The sequence below is a fragment of the Bactrocera dorsalis genome, chromosome 2 (assembly GCF_023373825.1).
Source record: "Bactrocera dorsalis isolate Fly_Bdor chromosome 2, ASM2337382v1, whole genome shotgun sequence".
NCBI lineage: Eukaryota > Metazoa > Arthropoda > Insecta > Diptera > Tephritidae > Bactrocera > Bactrocera dorsalis.
In genome coordinates, this window is record NC_064304.1 from 13,533,308 (window position 1) to 13,554,481 (window position 21,174).

The window sequence follows — 21,174 nt, forward strand, 5'->3', positions numbered from 1 at the left end:
TTTGCTTTAGATATATATAAGCAAATTTTAATGACTAACATTAGGAAGTAAAAAACGAACTTTTTTGAAAGAAATTTTCTATTATTATTTTCTATTATATTATAAATAAAATAACAAATAGCCTTCATATTTTTATCACTAACTTTAAGAGCGATTGCTTTTTTAACTATGATCAGCTTTTAGTTAATTTCTGCCAAGAACCTACATTGTGTAGTACAAATAGTTCTTTAACTTTTTTTTAGGTTGATGGTTTTTTACGAGTTTAGCAAATGATATAATGATGACTATGAATAAATATTGAGACTATTCAGATCATCTCACAGCAGTATGTTCATACAAATTAATCAAGCCAATATTTCAACTTCCCAAAATTAATATGTGTCATACTGCGTGCAACGGGTGGTATGAGCAAATTTTGAATAGATAAACTGTAGCTATATAATTCCGCAGAGTTCCAAAATAACACACATTATGACGAAAAAATTGTAAATAAGACGTGTAAATTATTCAAGAATATTTATTTTTCCGCCTTCAAACACCTTTCTTAAGGGGGTAACCTGCTTTAAAGGCTTCAAAAAGAAGATTTTTGGGGGACATTTTTGGAAGGAAAAAAATAATTTATTGAGGCGAAATTTCTAGAGTTTATAGTTGTATATTTAATCATAATCACGAAATTTTTTGGATATGAAATCTTTTATATTCTGCCATTGGGAAGCAATTGCCCGATGCTGACGGCGGGCAGGATTCAGGTCTCAATTTCTATCGGAAACAAAAAATTCAAACAGATTCATATTTATTAAAAACATGTCTTCTTGTTAAACTAAGAAAATTCCAAAAGAAGTGTGAAATTCTACAAATTTTTATAAATTGAAAAAAGTAGTTTTTGCCCAAAAAATTTCACTTTATTTTGATTAAAAATACTTATGTTTAAACTTGACTTTTCTTAGCTTCTTGATTTAAATAGAAAATAATTTAATGCCACTGATAATAAACTTTGCCCTAATTCCATACAACGTTTAGTTTTTTTCTTCCTGCCTGTCAATTAAGAAAAATCGAGAAATCGCGCGTCCAAGCGCTCATATATCGGCTAGACTCTCGGTCACTATTTCCCTTCTAGCTTGGACTGTATTTCCAATTTCCATCTATACCTTTGGGGACATATTGTTAGATAATTTTTAAGGAGATTTAAGCAAAAAAAAAAAAATCGATTTTTTTTAGCTTCTAAAGCAGGATCCTCTCTTAAGTAGTTTTTGGGATGGGCTTCAGCTCCTTAACGAATTTTGTTATATCTTTTCAATCGACTGACCGTATGCATTTCCAAACATTTACAACTATTCCGCATACGAAATTTGGTTAGAAATACAAAATTTTAAATTAAGTCTTTGCTCGATTTCTTTATCCATTTTAAAATTTCTAGAACTACCTGCTATTGAGTAATAGTTAGAGTTTGGCGCAAAAACTATGTCTTACCCAACTGAGATTGTATTTTCCGACCAACAACAATATATTAATTTTTTCAATAAGTAATCACCCTTCGGATAGCCACTCCAAAGCTTTTACTTTATTTTTACTATGGAAAATCTACTCATGAACCATTTCCAAATTGTTTAAAATTTGTGTTGCATAAGTCATCCTCAAATTCATTCTATACATTAGCTAATGTCTAAGAGAATAAAGAGTTAAGTCTTAAGACTTAAAAATTCTCTACAACTTTACCGTTGGATCGGTATCAAAGTGACAGTAATTGCAGTTTATTGAAATTCACCTGAAAATACGTCACAAATGACATAACTTGTTTGGCTACATTTCGTAGTGCGGCATTTTGAGGGAAACGATTTCAAAATCAAAATCGCAAAATAATGGTTAAAGTCCAATAAAGCAAAAAAAACATACATTAGAACAAAAAATATAGCAGGAAAAGCACCGTAGACGCTTGAAACGTTTAAAAAAACATAAGAATCAATTGAAGCGAAATAACCTTACCAAAACTCAGCGAAGTAGTCACGTGCAACGGCAGCAGTAGTGACTGCGGCACAAAATATGTTGTTGTTGTTATCGGTAATACCAACGAGAAGAAAAACCTGATAATAAATTTGCGAGCAAAAAAAAAAAAAATCGAAGAAAATCAAAAAAATTTCGCAGTTCGCCCCCAAAAGAGACCCTACCATGACTGACAGGCGGTCGGGGTGGCAAACTAGAGGAGAAACAACTACAGAAAAGTGAATTATTGAAATCCGCAAAGAATTTTATTTTTTTCGCTCATATTTTGTACGTATGGCATGTGGAAATGAGCGTTCAAATTTTATATATGTGTGTGTGCGGTGCACACAGCAAAAACCTGGTGAGCGCCGCAATGTGGCAAGAAGGTGGTGGTATTGCACTGTTGCAGGAATGTGTGTTCGGTAATTGGTGCCTGACGCTGTTGTAATGGCGATAGCGATGACGCAGCAGTTGAATAGCACGAACTACTCAAGTAGCCGTGCAACCTAGCCACACTGCAATGCAGAAAGCAAGAGTGCAAGCTTGGCAATTGGTGCTGCGCACCCGTTGGCTAAGCGTCGCGCGACGAAGCGTCAATGTGGCAGCTATCGACACGCTGTGCGTCTTGTTGTTGGCGTCGCGGCGTCCAGACCGCTTGAGGCGATGATATTGGATAGCTGTCGCGCTGACTGCCACGTTGGACGCTTCGCCGCGCAAATGCTGTTGGCACGTCGTTTGGCAAGTTGCAATTTGCAAATTGGCGTGTGGCAGGCAGTGAATTATATTTCTACTCATTCTTTGATTTTATTTTATTTATTTTCTGGTTTGCCGGGACTTGGCAGAATTTTACTTATTTAAGAGTTTAATGAAGTCGCAAATCATTTCAAAGCAGATCTTATCAACTTGCCACTTGCTACTAGCGCTTTTACGAATTGTGAAATATTTTTGCAGCAATTTTGCAGATTATTACGTAAGTGCTTCGCTGCATTGGACGAACGCATGTGTGGTCCTTGAGCACACCAAAAAGCGAAAAAAATGTTATCGTAGTTCGCAGTAAAATTAAATAAAACTTAAAACAGTTCACAACGGTAAAAATCAGACAGTACTACGAGAACCACCGCGCTCCACCAGCAAGAAAGGCAACAATTTCGTGCCACAAATTTACAAAAAAAGGAATGAATTTTGTTTGCCCTTCGCAAATGTGTTTGTACAGCTAGCAGCAGTTGGCTGCGAGCAGCAACAAGTAGTCTCAACAACCCGCCTCCCTGCCACAAAAATGCCATTGCACTTCAGGCATGCAAACAACAAAGTTTATAAACAAATATAGCATTATGAAAGCGAGAAATAAATAATATTGTTGTAGTTCAACACATGACCGCCCCTTTTGTTAGCCGTGCTTCGTTGCTTTACTAACTTGGTACAGTTTATTGTTGCATTAGTTATTCATGGCATTGTAGTCGTAAAAATAACTTCAGCTTCAGCGTCAGCAACAGCAGCAACACGTGAATCAAATCAAAAGTTGTTGAACATGAAAATTGGAGTCACAGGTCATAGCGGACACAATAGCTGGCATACCTGGTAGACATGACAAACATATGATTTTCGAGCCAAATTTTGTTCATCGATAAGGCCCATTTTTTGCTCAAATTTACACATTTGAGACAAATAGGAACAAAAAGAGATTCGAGAGCTGCCATTTCTTCTAGAAAAAACAACGGTTGGTTTGTTTGTAGGCCGGTGAAATCATCGGTCTATATTACTACAAAAATGATGCCAATGAGAACGTAACCGTCAAGATCGACCGTTATTGCGCCATGATAACCGACTGTTTCAACAAGATGGCGCCACCTCCCACACATCGCATCAATCAATAGACTTATTGGGAGAACACTTCGGTGAGCAGATAATTTCACATTTTGTGCAGGTCGATATCGCTTGTAATCATACCGTTAAAATTTCTCCTGTAAGAATATTTAAAATCTAAGGTCTATGTGGACAATCCCGTTTCGATTCAGGCCTTGAAGCAAAACAATAGGCGTGTCAGTTACCAGTTGAAATGTTCGAACGCGTCATTGAAAATTGGACTTAACGGATGGATCAGCTGAGACGCATTCGCGGCCAAAATTTGAAAAATGTGATCTTCGAAATATAAATGCCAAAGAATGTTCTTTCGAACTAAGTTTGAGGTTTCTGTGTTTTTTCTTTAAAAAGTTAGGCCACCTTGAAATGAACCCCCCATTAAAAAATTCATTTTTATTTTTTCTAGTTATAATATGAATATTTAGAGATACAAAAATCATTCGAAAATTCGCTCCTCTCGGCTTTACAGTGATTTCTTTGCAGCTTTTTCAGTAAATGTGTAAAAATATTACAAAGATTGCTATAAAACCACGGTGCAACGAATTGTATTTTCAAACCCTTGAGAGTGCATAGTACACACATAGTGTTTATACGTGTATACCGCGAGTATCGGTCGAATATTAAATCAAACTTGTTTGAGAATTAGCAACACTTGTAAATGAAATCCTCAATCTATCAAACAGGAAGATATAAGATACAGTTAGTGCGAATAAAGTTGCATATTACTCATCACAGCGGCATAAGCTTATGAGCAACGGCTGAAACTTGTTTAATGAACACAACATCGATTTGCAGTCAATATTTATAGATAGAAAAGCCAAACACACATGGCTGCATACACCTATTGAAAAATTGACAGTCTGAGATTGGTTTATCGCAGATTTGGCGCGCTACGGCCCACTTGGCCCGAGCGCTGAAGTGGGTCGCAAAACCCACACATGAAATTTGACATTTTCTTTTGCGTCGCGCTTACTTTTTGTGTATTTTACCGACATTAAAGATAGAAAATATTTAGCTTTCTGTGCCTCTCCTACCCAAAATTTGACATTTACATGGACACTTTGTAATGCACGCTGACGTTGGAGTTCATGACATGCCCACAGCATTACTTTATCAGCATCAGCAGCAATAAAAAAACTACAACAAAAAAAATATGTGTTGCCACTATTTTCATTAACGGCAACACCAAGCAGCCAACACGCTGAGCAATCGCTGAGTTGTTCAATTTCTCAGGCATTTCACGGCGCCTGAAATTTTGTCGCTTGACGTTCGGCGCTCGACGCTTTGGTAAATAATGGCAAACAGTTTTCAAATGGCTCTCAATTATGCCATCATTAAAACAAATAATGATAGTCACTAGGCAGTGTCAGTTCGAACGGATAATGGGCTTGTGGAGGCAGGGTTGGAATTGCGTTTACATGTGTTTTACATGTCGTTGCTCTTTTGTTTTTGCATTTTTGTTGGTTTGTCTCTTCGCGTACTTGGTAGTTCAGTTACCTTTCATGCCTCTGGGAAAACACGTATTTGCACTAATGAAGCGTAATTTGTTTACATTTTTCGAGGCAACCAAAAGTCTTAAACATAAATACATGCATATGTATTGAAATGAGTTGAAGTCAAATAATTGAGTCTTCTTCGAGGTTCGAGTTCTTCGAGAAGTGAATATTTGAGATAAAATTTTAAGAAGTGAATAATTTATATTTTTTGAGGGTTTGTAATCACATCAAGTAATGATAAGATAATTAATTAGTTAATCCCAATTGAATTCAGTTGAACGATTAAATTATGCCCAACAAAATATGCAAAGTAATACTGAGAGACTTTTGGTAGTAAAATCAGGAAGTTTTATCTCGGCAAAAAGTAAATATTCTTATAATAAGTTTTCACTAAGAAAAACTTACTTCAGATCTCGTTATTATGAAATACGCAAAAAATTTTCATCACGTGAGAACTTTATTACATTTTTTACTGGCTTTCATAATTTATCTTATAATTTTATTATGCCAGATACACATGTTCGACTAGATATGCATGCAAATTTTCGCAATTGGACATGCGCACATGTAGCTTCATATCAATTGAGCGATCGTGAAACTTGTTTAAATATATTCTTTTGGCATATGTACTAGCATTTGCAGAAAGTTGTGCTTAAACCTGACAAGTAAAGCCAATCTCAAACGCTTATCTGTTATTTGAAAAAAATGTATTTGTATTGCTCAGTTGTTGCTTTCAAGTATTGTGCGGTTATCATACACCCACCGAGTGGAATTCACACAGAGCGGAACATGGCTAACATAACTTATTGACTGATAGCAACAAGCTTTAGGTAAATATGCTAAGATAAAATTGAATATCTGCAAGGAATAAGCTTCAAGTCGCTGCTGAAGTGTAATAAATATATATTGTGTATACATATAACTGTGTATATGTTTGCATATAAGCGTGCTTCATTATAACTCTATAACCATGGTTGGCATGTGTTGTTAGCACTAATCAATTGTCTGATTTTTTACTTCATTTATAATCGGAATAAGTTTTCGTCATTATTTTATTATGCCCATTGAGTCCAGCAATCCGCTTATCGATCTCGTCAAAATTCTTGTGCGCGTGCGCATAATATATAACGCTGTAAATTCTGATAGCAGAGTAAACGCGTTGGCTACTGGTAATGATATTAGCATATACCTTTTTTGCAAATCTGAAAACGCAACTCCATACATTTTCAATCTTTGTGTTCGACATATAAGTCATATAATTTTTGTAATTTTTTTTTTCTAAATCCAAAAATGCTAATTTTCCAATTATTCACATACAGAGTTGCCTAAAGTAAGGGGAAAAAAATGCTTGTGCTGCCGCTTAAGCGAAATAAGATTGCTCACAGACAATAGCTAATTTGTTATAATTAATGTGAGTTTATACGCCCGAAAAGCACAATTTATCGTTGCTCGAATTGCCGATTTTCAATGCAACATTTGTGTGCTAGTTTTTTTTTTTTAATAAAAAGACAAAAACAACAAACGTGTATAGCATTGTTCAACAAAGCATGTATTGAGTAGCTAATATCTCATAGACAGCCAGCAGTTGTGCAATCACAGGAAAATAATTGCATCTTGTTGGCGAATATATTTGTGGGCATAGAATATGCAAGCAATATCGGTAATTTATACCCAATGCCTGTGTTTCTAGGTAATTATAACATTTTTGTATAATATGATCAGAAAAGAACTAAGCACTAGTCTATAAGTAAATTTTCAGCTTTTGGGTTGTGTCTCATACTATGAAAAATCTTGAAGTTTAATTAATGGGCGTTACACCCAGGCAATGACCGATTTCACTAACTACGCTAACAAAATTTATTAATTTATTATTTATTTTGAACGTTATATACGGTAAAAATCAAACAAATGGTCGAACATTTTGATATTAGATATGTAGGGGTTAGAGGAAGTTATCAATTTTTATTACCAGGAACCTAAGCGGCAGTAAAATAAGCTTCTAAATTTCATTCAGATACCTCACACAATGACCGATATTTTAGGTAAAAGATCTGTCATAGACATTGAGGTCCTCATACTCGGTTCCTGGAGACTTCAACTATTGTATATGCCACATAATTTGATCGATCAAAATCAAGTTGTTGTTGAAAACTTTTTTATTTGATAACGTTTTGGTTGGCAGAGTGGTGCGGTCGTTGAGGGAGACAGTTGTGTTTCGTAGTCAGAACAAGGCACCTTCCGTAAGTCACCACAAACTATCATTACATACACAAAATCATAATCTCACTGCCTGTGCAAGCAATGGGTATAATATATTTTAATAATTAAACTAAAAAATAATTAATAACCAGCCAAAAAACTTGTTGAACCTAGGACTAGTTTGTCAAACATACAGCAATTCAACTGTTATATAATACTCGTACAAAGTCAAACATACATATGTATATACTAGCGTACGTATAAAATATATAAATAATCCCACTCGTTCGCTAGTTGGCTGTCTGTTTGAGGAAGTGGGTTGCGGCGATCGGCCCACAATACAATCAATTTCCACACAGACACATGATTATTCTACTGGACTTAAAAAAAAAAAAAGAACAAAAGATTTTTTCGGCAAAATCAAATTATCTTATTCAAAATGGTCTAGTTCTGCTTCAATACAGCTTTTTGCACCGTGCAAAAGCATGTCGAACGACTGTATTACCTCGTTGGCCGGTATGGCCGCCAGTATGCCTGGGCAAGTCTTTTGAATGGCCTATACGTCTACATAACGCTTACCTTTCATGGGCAAATGCATTTTTCCGAAAAGGAAGAAGTTTCACGGTGTCATATCAGGTGAATACGCGGAGTGTTTAATGGTTAAAATGTGATTTTTGGTCAAATACACGTAATTGGAATTTTGGATTCTGAGCAATTTTTGGTCGTCTGTTAATTTGTACGGAACAAACCGTGCACACACCTTTCGTAAGCCCAAGTGTTCGGTCAAAATGCGATAAATCGATGTTTCGGAGATGTTCAATTCCATTTCCATGAATTTCAATGACGATATCGACTGATTTTTGATGAATGCACGCCCAGTTTCGTTTTTCGGTGATCCACATGTTGATCATCATTTATGTCCTCTCGACCACATTGAAAACGTTGAAACCACTCCTGCACTCTGCTACGGAATGGCAATCACCGCCATAAACTTGTTTCATCAATTGAAATGTTTCGGTACAAGTTTTTCCAATTTTAAAACAAAATTTAATGTTGGCTCTTTGTTCGAAGCTCTTTTTCGCACCGATAACACAAACATACTGACACTTCAAACGCAATAACTTCACTTCAAATCAATGAAATGTCATGAAACTCTCACCGGACAATCGATAAAAATAAGCAAATTCTAACGCATCAGTCTACATATACATGGCCCCACCAGGTGGCGCTAGTTTCAAAAAGTCCTGTTTACTTTGGAACGCACCTTGTATATTTTATAACGCACCAACATTCGTCTATCCATTTGTTCATTCTTAAAGGTAACTCACACCATTTTAATTTGATTTTAATAGACTCGCGCCTTTTCCACTGAATGTGCTGCGTATCTCTGCCAGTTACCAGTAGCAGTTCTCATAAAACGACTGTCACATGTCTCTTCGAGATTTTTCGAGTGGAATGGTATTCCGCTCAACTGCTCGTAATAAGTTCTGCAGACACTAGTGCAAAATGAAAAGGATAATAAATTTAATTCCGTTCGTTGCTGTCATTCAAATTCCTTCGACATCATAAAATGCGGCGTTGCCATCGTCGCTAACGCCTTGCTTTCACATACTCCAACTTCTCGCTTAAGTTATGCTATATAATACCGGCTATATTGTTATACCTCATAAGGAGTCTTAGTCGCCGATATTGGCAGATTAGTGTTCCATTTTTGTCGATATTTGCCACTTAAGTATTGATTTTATTAGACCTTGTTTGTTTGTTTATATGCGAAGAATTCCAAGAGAATATCGTTTAATGTGAGGCAGTTTTATTTGACAACTAATTTAATAAAATGATTAAACAATAGTCGCAAGTGTTAAAGGAGAAAATTATTTAATTTAAAAATACATATTTCCAATAGAAAATTTCTGAATATTTGGAATTTTGTATGATTATTCTGCATAAAAGAAAGAAGCAGTTTTCTTTCTACACGATTATGTTTACAGCAAGCCGTTCTTACAGCAAATTCCATAGGTATGAAAAAGGGCTTGTAAACATACAAGTATCTGAGCAGAGAGACTTCTCTACACGCTTCCATGTACTTTTATGTGATTTCGTGAAATGGTATGTTTGGTTCACTGGCTCACCATTGACTTGACGGTCTAAACTGTCGCTATCAAATTACAAAAGCCTCAACAGCGACATGGTGTTATATACAATGTGCTGCAACGCGGGGCAATGAAGCGTTAACATTCCAACAGACAGCGATTTATGAATTTCTGCTTCAAGCGCGCAGCGTGGCTGTCTCCGTGTGCAGCAGAGTTGCAGCGACAATAGAAAGAGGTGAAAAATCTTTGAGTGCCAACAAGGAGTGTAGGAAATGAATGCTTGCAGGGTGGGAAACTGGTGAAAGAATGACGGAAAAAGAAAGTTGCGCGGTTACTTTAAGTGTTTAACAAGAAAAAAATATATCTATGTACGTAGGGAGAAATGGTGGCCACATAAGTATTTTCTTCTGAAGATCTAAGATTGTGTTTTTCTAGGTGTATATCTACGTCTGTGTGTTCTGTGTCAGTTATCTGTCGACGACAATTTCATTTTCGACATAACTATATTATGAATTGCACTTAACCTCACTGCTTACAAGTTTGTGTCAATATTGCGGCATGTTTATTGGAAATTATTATGCGCGCTGAGCATGCGCGTCAACTTACCGCTGCGACGATTTTTAGATAATAACGTTGCACCTTCTCGTAATCCAGCGTTTTGGCGCGAGTCGCCTGCGAATATAAGTATGTAGATGTGTGTTTGTTATTTTTTCTTTGAAAAGCTGACGAATGAAAAATGCATCAATCTTTGCGATTAAGGTGTGTTGCATACTGTATAACACACATTGACTCTGCCTTTAATAAATATTTGTTTTTATATGAAAATCTCTAAGTGGTTTTGGTATGCAATTTGATTGATTGCATCGATTATTGACTATGAATGACAGTGGAAGGCCAACATATACATATTGTATTACACATATATATGTATATATGTGAATGTGTGTGCACATTGGCACAGGTAGCAATGCCATATATAGCAGCTCAAGCAACAAAATTCGCATATTGTCTACCAGAGTTGTAGACAAATTCGCCAAATGATTGGCCAGAAAAGCAACATGACTCCAAAAAGGTATGTGCAGATATACATACAATTGTATATACAATTATTTGTATATTTATTTTTACTATATATATGTGTGTTTCTATTGTTATTCGTTGCTGTTTGCTTTTGCTTTTTGTTCAAGAATTCATCGATACAAATGTGAGAAGATTTATTGCCTGCATTTACATTGTATTACCCTTCACAGTGCTGCAGTTGGGCTTATCTCTGATGGGTTTGATTTTTAGTTGGAAATAATTTGCAGTTAATGTGCTTTTCTTGATCGCAAATATTCGAAATCTTTATATTTGCTTCATTTTATATTACCATTATTATTACTGTGATTTGAATTTCGAAATTTTATCAGTAAGAGATATATGTAGTTCATGAATATTTAGAACTCAGAGGGAAAACTTTCACATCTATAGTATTTTTTGAATCTTGCTTAAGTGACATTTTCTTCTTTCCCAATCTAGAAGGAATGATCTCTGGACACTCACAAATTAAGCGAAAAGAAAAGTAGCATTGAAACCGAGGCCTATTTTAATCAAAAAAAAAAAAGTAAAAATGGTACTGAAAAGTTAGAAGATCGCAATAATCGGTGTATCATCCTGGGATAAAAAAAATTTTCATTAAATAGTTTTCCTTTAAAACGATAGAAACTTATCAGGCTGCTTGTAAGAGTAGCATAACCTAACACTTGGCAATAATGTTAATGTCTGCTGCTAATTTTTCTTCAAAGAACTATAATATTTCTTTGTATACATATCATAATTAGTTATGAATTTCATGATAATTTGAAATTTAGATCAAATGCTGTTTGAAAATGTGCTTGTATCTTCCGGAGCTGGTCTTAAGTGATATTTTCTTTTTCAAAAATCTTGAAAGAATGATCGCTGGAAACAAATATCCTAAACTTGATAATAGTCGATGTAACACCCTCGGTTAAGTTGTATAAGAAACGTTGCCAAAAAAGTGTTTTTTCTCTGAAGCGATAAATCGGGTTGAAGCCTGCTTGCTATATATATTATAAAGACATTTTAATATTCATACAAGCACTTCCTAAAGTATCATAACCAAAGCTATGTCAATAATGTCAATGCATCTACAAATGTTTCTTAAAAAATCTCTAGTATTCAAAAAGGACTCTCCAATGCATAAATGGCATACGTTAAGAAATAAACATAAAACTTCTAGGTATTCATTTTAAATTATAAATTCAGTCCAGCTCTCCAGATAAACGAATATATAGTACATACATAACAAGTAAATGCTTGCTTCCCTAAAAAGCGACTAGAAAAGCATATATTGGTTTGCACATTCGACTTGAACAATTTCCTAACACTCACCTGCTCTTGATGGGGAAAGGAAATTGCAAAGGTACCATAACCATCGGCAATTGTCTTTTCCTCATCTTCCGTTGTGTTTGTGTTGCCCTCAACAATAAAATACTCGACGAGTCCATTAACACCAGCATCCTTGTCCAACGCCTGAATGCGGCGGATGATCGTTGTGCCAACCGGAGTGCTCTGCAAAGAAACAACAACAATAATAACAAAGTTAATGAAAGGAATTAGAGAAATGTATTTAAACGGACTTAAAAATGTAAGAAATATTAGAAATAATGCCATTAAAAGAAATATGTGTCTGTATGTGTCTTTGTTGGTGTGTGGTTGCAAGGGACAAATTCTGGGCAAATAAAAACGATTTCACTTAAGAAAATCGCAGCGAATGCAATAAACGAGATGCTGACAGGAAAATGTCTAAAAATGGTAAAGTGATTGTTGTACACAAGCAACAGCGGCACCATCAACATTTACCATTAACAATTACAACAATAGCAACATTCAGGCATTGTAGCTGAAGGCTTATGGCGCAGTGGCGCGCAAGCTTAAGACATTACTATGCATTGCAGGTGGAACAGTTGTAGGAAAAATAAGTATTGCCATTGCAGCAATTAACATAAATTAACTTGTCTTGAATAGCAAGTGAAATGTGCGTGGCTGGCCATATTTGTAAACGAGAGCAGTGCGGCAAAGTATCGGCTCTCCGAGGGCACAGGCGAGTGGAGATTGAGCAAAACTCACATGAGGAGTGCAGCATAAAGGGCCGTAAATACTTAAGTGGAGAGTATAAATGTTGAACTTTTGCTGTGAGAAGTGCCAAAGTGCTCGCACATGTTTGGACTTTGGAATTTTAAGCGCATAAATTGTGCTAAAGTCAGTGCGACGGAGTTTTTGAGTTGCAGGCAATGAAGTCAACGAATGTATGGTGTTTGAGGAAGCTGGATGTATATATAGTATAGCATTAGTCGGAGTATCTTTTAATATATCCTATATACAAATATATGGAATAGTTTTAAAAATATTTCAAGTTTAAATGAATGAGTTATTCTTGCAATAATGGCATGTTAACACTTCTAATAATTTAGCTCGCATATTAATTAAGCTCAAAGTTCGGTTTTATTCTTTGAAAAATTTTGGGTGTGGAAAAAAGGTTAAAGCGAAAGATAAAAACTTTTATCTTTACTATTCCTTCTCATAAGCCGTTCCTTGAAAAGGGCTTTTGTTATGCTTCGCAGGCTGCTAAAAATATTTGTAAATGCAATAATGTCAAGTGTTTGAGCATACGTACATATATATGTATATACATGTGCATAGTATACTCCCAGAGAAAGAAGATACAAACAAGCAAAAGCATGGCCTCATAAACTGCCTACTTTAACCAATTTCTAGTTGCCGCAGACGATAAAAATAAAGAAATTAAATCAAAATAAGAAAAATTGAAAATAAATTCAACGCACAGCAAACAACAACGCCAACACAGTCAAACAAGTTGCTTCTGGTATTAGCAGCGACAGGATTTTAATTGTCTACAGATCGTGGCACAATTTCCAGGAACGCCGATACAACAAAACCGCACAGAAATATTGGAAAAAAGTAACGACCTTTTAAAAAAAAAAGACAACATTGTCTCAGGGGATATTTTGCAGATTTTATTTGCCCAAGTAACAAACTCACGCGCATGCGCATAGACTTAAGCCTGCATCCGCTTTGCACTGCCAGCAGCTTTGTCGCTAAACTTTGATTTGGTGTTTTTGTCACTGTTCCACTTTGTTGTTGTTGTTGTGTGTTGACAATGTGCGTGTTGTTATGGCGTTGTTGCTGTTGTTGTCTCCGCCGTCGACTTGGTGGCGCGCCACAACAACATGGTCAGTGGTAGCAAGAATGTCGGTAACAACAACAATATTGGTGGCAATAACATTATTTGTGACAACAACAGCATCGGTGGCCAGACCAACAGGAATTGTAAACTTTAGCGCGACCGCATTTGGTGCGTGTTGTTTATTTATGTATTTATTAATTGGAATCTTGTGGCGCAACACACATACACATTTACAGATACACACGCATTCTTTTATGTATGTGTCTGCAAATGTTTGGTTATTTTGTTTTGATATTTGCGGCCACTTCGTTCTTCGCTCTCTCTTGTAGTGCGTGCGTGTGTGGTGATTTAGTTTCTATTTCGCTGTGGTTATTAGTGACTTATTTAACACACAATTAGCCGAACGCGTCTGCTTTGATCCAATAGTGTAGGTATTCCTCGCTGTCATTTGCTGGATCTGTTATCTTTTGCTTTACTTGAAGACTTATCAGTGGGTTGTTAGAACCACTATTGGGCCTTAAGTGGATACATTAGTCGATGAGTGCCTATTATTGATCGTCTTTTGTGAAATGTTTCACAATTGCAAAAAAAAGTGTTAAATTTGTCATGAGAAGTAAACTAATTAAGTTATGTTGAAGTAGTGGTGTATTTGTTTCGATCCTAGAGGATATGATTGCTGGTTTTGCTCGTACTTAAATTTCCTTATTAAGTATTAAAGGAGCTAAGGTGCTAATTTTTTTATTTTTACTTATTTATTATACCACTTTTTTAAGAACTTTGATGGGAAATGCTTTTCTTACTAGTGCGTATTATCATTTATTTAGTGGTTTTAGGAATTTCTTAGATTCTGTCTATATAAGTAGACATATAAAATAGAAGAAAAAGTAACAAATATGTGTTGCTTAGACTTAATTTTTGGTTTAGCACTATCTCTGCTACTGCTTTTGGCTAACCTTTCTGAAAAAATGTCCAAAATGTCAATGTAAACTTAAGCACAACATAGTTTTAAGATTTAGAGGAGTTTAGTTATTAGAAGGGTATTTAAATGTACAGAATAATCCACCCAATCCTCCTTTGGGCTAGTTGAAAGAGCACGAAAACATTAAGTTTGTAGAATTTTCAATTTCATTGTTAATGATATACATTACAGGTGATAACACTTAAAGATATTTTTTCATAAGCAATATCCTAAACCCAATTTGGGGAGTAACGACGCGACGCTTATACTGAGCAAGGTGTCATATTTCTTTGTGATTTCAAGATTGATAGAACGGCCACAGGAAGGTATCCAACTCCATCTCAGAGGGTTTGGACAACATCGGTACACCCAACGAAATTTTGAGGAATGTGATATGATTTCAAAGAACATTTTACACAAATCGGTTGACACTATAGAAAGAATATATCCCGCCCAGAGTTAATTATTTCTACTTAGGTAAGACTAAATAGAGATTATGGACTTTTAACGATCAAAATGCTTATAAAATACCAATTTTTTATTTTTTAACCTCTCAAAAAGTCCTAATATGTTGAACTACCGTTTTTAAATCAAACTGAATTTGTTTATTTGGCTGCTTGCATTCCGTATTCTCAAATGCCCACTAATTTGCATTTTGTTCGAAGTGTTATGTGTGGAATGCCACACTTTCCGCATGACTGCACGTGCTGCCACAAAGTTGCTATGATAATAAAGGCAGCAACTGGTATAACAAAATTTGTAGAGATATATGCCGTACTTATGTAAATTCTCATAAAATATTTACGCAAATCAATGCCTTTTTGTAAGCAAGTTTGGCGCTAAAGTCTGTTGTGCATGCAGCTTAAGCCATTGTGTTGCTCCGCATGCAAACGCAAATATATTTACATATGTATATATGCACATACTATGTACGTGTAATGTTTGTTCCTAAATACCACATTTTCAATTCGCGCATAAACTATATACCTATACTAGCTGACCCCGCAGCCGTTGTCCTGCGCGAAATTGTGTGTTTTGAAATGAAAAGACTTCATATTTTTATTGATAATCATTTTATTTGCTATTTGTCCTACATTTTTCTTCAATGTAACGCAGCTTGATAAACAAAATTTTTTGGTTTCTGTTTCCGGTGCGTAAATGTACAGAGAAGATGGTTTTCCAACTCCTGAGCACGCCACGTATATCTGGCCCGTGTGAAAAACATAGCATTTCCAAATGTATGCCACCCCACTATGCGACTATTCTGTTGATCGTCCTTTTAAATTCAATTTTCACTGAAACGGAATACTTTTGAACCGAAATGGCAAATCGTTAGAACTCAAAAGAAATCCGTAGCATCAAGCATTTTGTCCCTTATATTTGATAGGTGCATCACAATCAGATTGCGATGATGCTGTGGCATACCAGGCCCTCTCCAAAGAATTTACAAATTCCACTGGTAATTCACGGTGTCGTCTTTATTGTCAGACGACCGATCGATTTGTATGACTGCAAGTCTCCTGGAATTTGACTTTGAATTTTTCCAGTTTAAGTCAACAACATAGGTATTTGTGGCAGCTAAGATTGCTCGTACACTCAAGGAATCGTACTTACGACAGTTTGGCCAATGTTCGTATAAAACATTCGTGATGAGTCCATCTTTCGTGAATTGATAAACGGCATATGGGATTGATATCAGACCATGGGAAGTATCAATCAGTATTGACCCATTTCCAATTCTTGCGTATGCAATGTAAAATGTCTTCGGCAATGTAATTTTTGGTCGTATCCCATAAACGCGGATTTGAAGGCTGATCATCGCGAAATGTGTGTGAACTTCAGTGGCATTCGTTTTTTTTTTTCGGGTGGATTGTGTAAGTTCATTCTAATGCATTAGTTGAGAACACACCTGGATGTCCATCTACTGGATGACCCTGCTTTCTGCGTAACAATTTCTTCGATGATGCATCCCGTGTATAATATCAACGTATTTCGAATAGAGCAATGTTATCGCAAACGGATCACTGACGGAAGTTGAGAAAAAACTCGCTAATGTTAATTTTGTTGCTGGTGGTGTTTCCCTGTTGACTGTACTGTATTCTCTGGGTTGAAATAGACTCTTCGGTCATTCCCAAATTAACTTCGAGACGCACAACAGTCGGAAAACGTTCATGAATTTCAAAAGAAATATCCTACAAAGCACTTTATTTCAGTTCACGTATCGACCGTATCGTTTAAAACCAATAACCGCCATGTTGCTTCCTATGGTGACGTATCTACAAACGCATTTTATCGATTACACCAAACTACAATACGCAACATTCACATGACTTTTGAATGTGAATTAGACAATAGTGGCGAATATGGTACACCCATGTGTTGTCAACTTTGATGTGTTGTTAACTTCGATATTTACGCCGATAGAGTGGATATCCATCATTTCCAACTTGTGTTTCAGAAAGCACATGGATAATGTTTCGCGCATTTATTGTCAGGCATACAAACCGAAGTGTGATTGTGATGTCCGCAAGGTCCATGAACCATGTTGGTTTTCTTCACTTCATATAATACTGGATCTTTCTCTGCATCATTAATTTCCGCAGAAATGAGTTCATCAATTGGATCTGGTGTGACAAACCATCCACCATCCAAAGAATAATATGTACGTGCGACCAACCTCTCTTTGGCACTCAACAGAGTACATTTAGTATTTAACAGTACCACATATACCTACCCTACTCCAAGATAAACTCCATGAAACATCGTAACTGTTTGTTTGAAAAGTCGTGCTGTGACATCATGACGATCGCTTGCTTATTGACCGCGATCCATAAGTCCGCACGTATGTCACCGCATCCTGGGAGTACTTCTTGCCTTGCCTTGCCTTTGGCTGCCATACTTTGATGGACCGATATTAGGGCGACCTCTTCGTGGCTTCGTAACAAATTTCAATCTGCAATTGACCTCTTTGTGTGAAACGCACGTAAAGTTTTCACTGAATAATTTTTCTTTTGAATAGCCGGAATAAAAAAGCAAGCGACCGAAATTGAACTATTCAAATAATTTACAAATCAAAATATTGAAAAACAAAACAAACAAAAATTTAAAAAAAATGTTTATGGAAAAAAGATACTTTTTGGAATTATCCAAAAAAAAACAAACATTTCCATAATTTTCTTAAGTATTCTCCTAAAAAAAAGTATTCTCCTTGTTTGGGCGGAGACCTATCCGAATTGGTGGTAATCACCGAAATCGGTCCAGGCGTTCTCTAGTTATAAGCGTAGTAACTAACATCACTTTCTTTTACATATATAGATATTAAGCGATGTGATAAAAACTTGATCCACATATGTCGCCTTTTACTTTGGCATCGTTTTGTTTAATACACGTCGTTTTGTTTAATACACGCCAATTTAAGGTTTGAATATTGGATACTGCGATGGCAGCGCCATCTATCAATCAAACATTCCAAATTTAAAAATTTGTTAAAAATGAAAAAATTATTTAAAAAACATTTTCCAGTGGACCAAATTGTAAATATAAACCATTCCCGAATCTCCTTGAACGTACACACAAAATTTCATCAAAATCGGTCGATCCGTTTAGGAGCAATTCCAAGGCAAACACACGGTCAGAAGAGTTATATATATAAAGATAAACCAGTTGGCAAGTGTTAAATTTAAATACATAAATAAAAGAAAAATGGCATCTGGTAACTACTATACCGTGTGTAACAAAAAAATTAAAAAAAATTTAAAAACATATATGCTAAATAACCTGAAATTGCATTGAATTGCATACTGAATATTTTTTGTTTTGTTTTTTATTATATTTAACCAGCGGTAACGCCAATCGCTCTTAATAGTTCTTGCCACCGTATCATTTACAAAATATTTGCCTTCAATTATGATTTATTAGAAAATACACGCTTAAACATCAATGCTAAAATACTACGGTAAATAGTTAGATAAAAAAGAAAATTAAAAAAAAGTATAAAAAAAAATATTGAAACCAAATAAAAAATTCTTGCTACAGCATACATTTGTTGTTGCTTTATATAGTTTTTTTTATTTTAAGTCTCAGTTACAAGTTATGGCGTTTTTTCAACAAAAATCTTTATCTGTGAAGAAAAGATAGCAGTATGTGCATATGAAGAACATGGTGCAATACCACAAAGGCAAATTACCAGCTGTAAAACAGGTTGTAAACTACAATAAAAAATAAAAATATATTAAAACATAATTTTAATTATTTATTGAAAAATCAAGTATTTGAAACTCACACGCATGCGGCGACAAGCCTCCATAATTATTGCTGCTGACAGCAAATTCTCTCAAAAAAACACAGAAATGTTAATCAGTGAGTTATTATTTATATACGAGGTATGACAATTAAGTAATGAGACTGATTCCATAAAAACCGTATATTTGAAAATTACTCTACAACTCTGCCATCCCCTTCAAAGTAGTCCCCTTGGGCAGCTATACAGCGATTCCAGCGCGTTTTCCATGCTTCGTAACATTTCTGGAACGCTTCGACTGGGATGTCCGCGAGTACCCTCGTCACGGCCGCCTGGATGTCCGTAATCGACTCAAAATGGGTTCCTTTGACCACCGATTTTGTTTTAGGAAACAAAAAAAGTCACAGGGTGACATGTCGGGCGAATAAGGCGGCTGTTGCAACACAGCGATCCCTTTAGAGGCCAAATACTGGGACACGCTGAGGGCGGTGTGGCACGGCGTGTTGTCGTGATGAAGGATCCAGTTACGAGCGATGTCTGGGCGCACCCTGTTGACTCGTTTTCGCAATCTTTCGAGTACTTGGCAATAGTAGACTTGATTCACAGTTTTCTCCGGTGGAACGAATTCTTTGTGGACGATTCTACGGCTATCAAAAAAGGCAATAATCATCGTTTTCACCTTCGACATGCCAGCTTTTTCAACTTGACGCAGCAGGCGAACTAAACAAGCTGGAGCGATGGTACATATATCAGTGGAGAGGTGAGAGATGTCGAAAAAAGGGAAAGGGAATTTCAAGGTCACGGGTTTACCACAAGCGCGGCAATAAAATTAGTCTCATTACTTAATTGTCAAACGTATATTAATATTTTTTGGCTAGAGCGTGCGAGTGCACAATGCAGTCAGACACGTTACTGCAAGAAAGCTACGTATGCCACGCGTCTGGCATGACTGTTTGCTGGTTTCGGATATGGTGGGCTTTTCAAATAGCCAAAAATACGGCAATTTGTCAATTAGTTAGAACATTTTTTTGCTGATTATATACAACTAGTACCACTTATTTTTCAAATATTTTAAAATTTTGTACAAAATATTTGGAGCTTATTATATCATTAAATTCTACAATTAGTGTGCAAAAATTTTCAAAATACTGTAGATAATAAAAAAAAAACATAAAAGTAACAAATTACATAGCATAATTACCATATTGTTCTGAAAATGCCTGCAGATGCAAACAGCTGCTGTGAGTAGTTTGACTACAAAAGACTTAAGACACGAACTTCTTGCGAACAAGCAGTTTTACAATGGCTCATACATATTGCCGCATTCATTAAGAACTATGAGTGTGATAAAATAGCTGCAGATGCATTAAAAAGGCAATTTCAGTTTAGATTATTTTTTATAAAGCATAAAATCTGGCGAATTGCAGCTGAGCAAAACTACAAAAGCAAACGCCAAAAGCTTGCTCAAGTGCATAAACAACACTAAATAGTTTTGTTTTTGAATATAAAACGAGAATTTGTACACACTTGCGCATTTAGCTGTTTTTGGCTTTTCTGGTGTTTATCTTTTTAATTAATACTGAGTGCCGCCACTCGGTAGTTAATAACACCTCATAAAAAATTAAAAATTAACTACCGCTTACAAGATTGCTAATTTATATTTTTACGTACCGCCTTGCATATAAACTAATAACAACTATACGAAGTATGAAAAACTAAGGCAAGAATTGGAACAACAACGCACAATATGGGAAACTAATATTTCTAGACACAAGCGGAGCGCGTGAACTACAGCCGTGTGCAAAACCAACATGCTGCCGCATATAATAAGAAACACTAAAATGCACAGTTACTCGCCGCAAACTGAAGTCAGAGCGTAAATATTATGCAAACTATGTAAGTAGCATGTTTGTTGTACTAAACGAAAGTGAGTACACTTTTAGTAGTTTTTTTTACTTTTCTGCGACCACTTTGAACAATTTATTAGAGCGTTCGGGTTTATATGTCTGCTCTGGCTGCGCTAAAGTACCCAAAACGCATAAAATATGGAATATTTAATATGTAAAAACCATAAACTGGATAACTGTGTGAATTGTTTACACAGGAAATGACTAAGCAGGCTGCAGTTCGGTTTGAGGCATAAA

The 21,174-nt window shown here is 35.8% G+C and overlaps 1 protein-coding gene across 6 annotated transcripts in view; it reads right to left on the bottom strand.

Annotated features, from left to right (window-relative positions):
• The window catches only part of LOC105230472 (cadherin-99C), a 575,298-nt gene that overhangs the window by 519,468 nt on the left and 34,656 nt on the right, over window positions 1–21,174 (bottom strand). The window contains exon 1 of one of the 6 annotated variants that reach the window (XM_049448690.1): window positions 10,232–10,295. The exons of the other annotated variants lie outside the window; for them this stretch is intronic. The gene's annotated coding sequence lies outside the window, so the exon portion shown is untranslated. Of the gene's footprint in view, window positions 1–10,231; window positions 10,296–21,174 lie in introns of those variants that run through there. 6 annotated transcript variants of the gene reach the window in all.